This window comes from Fukomys damarensis, unplaced genomic scaffold, assembly GCF_012274545.1.
Source record: "Fukomys damarensis isolate Sample0158 unplaced genomic scaffold, DMR_v1.0_HiC HiC_scaffold_22, whole genome shotgun sequence".
In the NCBI taxonomy this organism is placed as follows: Eukaryota; Metazoa; Chordata; class Mammalia; order Rodentia; family Bathyergidae; genus Fukomys; species Fukomys damarensis.
Window position 1 is genome coordinate 3,367,704 of NW_022900934.1, and position 4,326 is coordinate 3,372,029.

The following is a 4,326-nucleotide window of genomic DNA, read 5'->3' on the forward strand; positions in this document are numbered from 1 at the left end:
AGCAAAACTAGGCATATCACAGGAGTATAAATGGTTTATAAGTATATTTTAATATACTTCAATTTAATTTATAATGAGACACAAAATTTAAACCAACAGTTATGAATTACTTTACTTAGACTGGTAATAATTAAAACCAGATAAATCACCCTACTGGTGGAGGATTGGGTGGCAATTTGTCAGTAGGTATTAAAAGCTTAAATACACTTTTTTATTTCTGTAAAATCTCACTGCTAGGATCGTACCCTAACGATATGTCTGTGCATATGTATCAAAACGTGGAGATAGGAATATTCTTAAGGGAAAGTATACTGTAGCAATAGCTAGAAGTCACCGGCACATTCTCAGCAGAGAGCCGCTCAGGAAGCTATAATGCAATCATAGAACGGAAGGACACAAAAGCCCTGAAAACTGAGGTGACCATCATCTGCTGATGGGGTTCAGGCTCTGGAGTGGGCTGTTTGGTGCAGAGCCATCTGCACGTCTGTATTAAATGATCCAGAACACACGGTGGGCCACTTTCACCCCTGGGAAGAGGACCAGGGACTAGGAGGGCAGTGACTTTGGACTCTTCAGTTTGGGTTGTGACTTTATGAGGCCACCCTTAGCTGTGGGCCTCGCCCCTAGTCTTCACCATGGTGCTTGTCCTCACCCCCGTTTTCCATCCAACTTCCAACCCCATCAGAATTTACCCTGAGCAGCCCTGACTTTGAAGTAATCCTTTAAAATCTATTTCACTTTAAGCTTCGAGTTCCAGAAAGAAAGAAACTCTGCCATGTCAACAATTATGACAGCATCCAGGACCAGAGTCTGGCCGGGGAGAGATGGAGGGGCAGGAGGAAGCTGCCCGCCTTGCTCTGTAAGGGGCAGGACAGGGATGTGGCAGGTGACATGAGCTGCAGGGAGCCGCCTAGGTCTGAACTCTTCCGCTCAGTGAGGCCACCTCCTCCCAGAAGACAGGGCTCACAACTGTCCCAGAGAGTGGTGGGGAAAAGGCCAGAGAGGTCATCCAGCCACTTACCCAGGCAGCCTCCCTACCCACTGAACAGTGAGACCCCAGGGGTCGGAGAGCAGGGGACGGTTCACATCAGCAGCCCGCACCTGCCTGCTAGTGCAGCGGCTCTCAGAGACGTGGAGTAGGAAACCGGGGAGCCGGGCATAGCTCAGCAAGTTTACCCAGGCATCAGAACATCCAGTGGAACCCACCCCGGCTTCTGCTGGCCTGGTGGGCCTGAGAATACACATTCCTGCTATAGATCGCACTGGTCCTAGGGCCCCACTCAGAGCCACCGCGTTCTCCCCTGAGTCTTCCGAGCCCTCATGAATATCCATCGTTAATGACAAGTTGGCTCAAGTGCCTATTTCTGGGACCAGGGCACTGGGAGCCCTGCAGAGCACCCCACAAGGGCACAAGTTTCTCTTTATCAGCCTCAGTTTGCTGAAATCCTACCTGCACAATCACCAGTCCAGAATGGTGCCCAGAGCCTTGAGGGTCGCGCAGGCCCCTGGACAAAGCTTGTCTGTACCGCAGTGCTGAGAGCATCTGCCCAGCCAGGCAACAGAGAGGACTCACAGAGCCAGGTCCCAGTCCCTACTTCCTGCTGACCAGCAGCGGGAGCAGAAGCTGAGCCCAGCCCTGAGCTTTGCCATCTTTACAGACCAAGCGGCAGCAATGGCCCAGCTAGGTGCCCTTGCTTAGGACTGTGCACAGGGCTGACTATGTACATGGATAACATATACTAGGTGCTCAATAAAAGCAGCTGCATGAACAATAATATTGAAAAGATGCTGGACCCACTTCAGCCTCTAGCATCCTCCTGTCTACATGAAGGACAGGACTTGTAAACTCACATTAGCTACAGAGGAGTCGAGTTCCGTGAGCCTCCCGAGTACCTGTGAAATGCTGGGTTCCATGCCTTCCTCATTGCTGGTTTTGTCATTAATCACTTGCACACCACATCAGACTAATAAGAAGCAAGAATCTGGCAGAATTTCGGTCCCCGGGCCCTCCCTAGAGACACGAAGGGACATTTCCTGCTCCCATCCGCTCTTCAGAGGAGAGACACAAAAAACACAGAGCCAGCTCCCAGGACCAGGGTGCTCTACTTGTGACTTGGAGGGATCAAAAAGGGAACCGGCCCAGAAATCCTGCCAGAGAATCTCTAAAGGGTCAAGTTGGAGCTGGGTGTTCTTGCCTTCCTGGTGGTCAGTTGCAAGCAGAACACAGACTTAACAGAGTAACAGTGGAAGAGGGTCTCGGCTCTGTCTCTGATAGGCAGGAGCAAGCGGCAAGGCTGCTGAAAGTTGCATTTCCCTCAAGCCTGAGCTCTGAGGATGTCTTGGCAGAAACTGCTCCGGAAGCCCCTCCAGGCCGGCCGACCTTTGCATCTGGGTGACACCCGAAGCTGCCCACACCCTGCCAGCTCGCCCCTGCTGCCTCCGGAAAGCAGTTTTCCAAGTGCACCGGGTATTTTTAGCCACTCTCTGCTTGGCCACTGCTCTGAGCCTCTGAGCAGAGATCCCAGTGACAGGCCCAGGGAAGAGCCTGAACTCCTGCCCTCTCAGCGTTCAGCCCATTCCCATGGCTGATTTAGAACTGTCCTGGCTGAACACGTGACCCTTTGCCTCCTGACCCTTCATGGAACACAGAGCTCTTCCCAAGCGGCCCTGGATGGTGAAGTGTGGCTCTGCAGTTGCCAATATTGATGTCATGCTCTCTTTGCACACTTAGCAGCAGCAAAGGCCTCCCACGGCCTCTGCAGGGGAAGACGTGACTCAGAGGGACACAGAGCACCACTCATGATCATGGTCTTGCTATCTACACTGATTTTCTTTCTTAACCAACATGTTTGCTTCTGGTACAGCTGAATATTACACATGGCCTTCGAGTTTGACATGCTAGTTAGTTTAAACTACTATATATTTTAACTATTTTTAAAAACACTATATATAATATATATACACAGAGAGAGAGAGAGAGAGAGGATTTTTTTATTAATGAGCAAATTTCGAGCCCTGGTTTTCAAGATAAGTCAATGCTCTAAATTCCCATGTCACGTGTCTTCTGTGTACTGGGTTTTGATCTATGTCACACCAGGCCTAGAAATATGATTCTTACATCAAGGCCACCTTCATAGTTCTACATCTAAATCAGAGTCTGGAGTTTCATTTCTGGCTAGCAAACATAGCAGCAGAAATCCATCTTCAGGGAATGGACAGGTCGTGTGTGTCCAGTCCATGCCCTGCTTTCAACTCCCAGCCTGTCTTGCAAAAAGACTCTGATGACACCTGCACCTCTTCCCGTGCCACCGCAGACGTAGACCCCCCAACTGGGCACTGCAGGAGGACTCAGCCTCTGCTGGGTTATGAGGTGCTGTGGATTCACCTGTTATAACTGCAAGTGGTAACTTGCCTGACTTAATATGCTGATTACTTTCAGGGTTGATTTCTCAATCCAACTTCTGTCCACTACAAAGCACAGGCCTTTATGCTCCCAGTTAATAATTACAGTCATTGAGTTACACAACTGCTATATTTTTCTTCTGATTTCTAGCTTGTTTGGCTTTTAAGGGACAACTCACTGTGGTTCCAAATTAAGACTGACACAGAGAGAGTCTTCCACGCAGTGTCACCCAGGCCATTAAAGCTGATGGCAGCAGACAGCTGCCTGTTCGGATCTCAATTTCCAAATCACATGGCAGATAAGCCAATGTGCTTCCCAAGAGGGAGGATGCCGCCTCCAAAACAAGCCAGAAAGTGAGGAAACAAGAGAGTGGTGACCACCAGCTCCACAAGAGTCACCCAGGGCGGCCAAGAACCCCTCCTGCCCTCTCCCACCCATCCATGCAGGACCAGTCATGTCTCCTGCAGCCACTCAGCAAAATCCAGTGAGAAGAAGCAGCTCCTAGGGAAATTACAAACAGAGTATTGCACTCCTTTCATCGGAAGAAACTGAGTACGTTTTTACAATAGTTCATTTTAATTCCCCACTGTTACATTAGAGATGCCCGAATTCATAATTGAATCATTTTAAAGAGGAGAAATCTACCACATGCAAATGTGCAGGGACTCAGCTTTCTGCCTGACCATAAAGAACTTCTTGGGAGGGGGTGCTTGGGCCGCAGCCTGGGGCTCCATTTCCAGCCAATGGGCATCTTGGTCTCATTGTCACCTCATAAATGTCCCACTTCAGTCCCCTCCCAGGGATGAGGGGGACCTGCGGAAGCTAAGGTGACTTCACACCTTCGGGCTCCTCAAAGCAGGCGACAAGTGCTCATGAAGAGGCTTCCCTGGGGAAGCTGGACTCATAGTCACAACTTTTGAAGG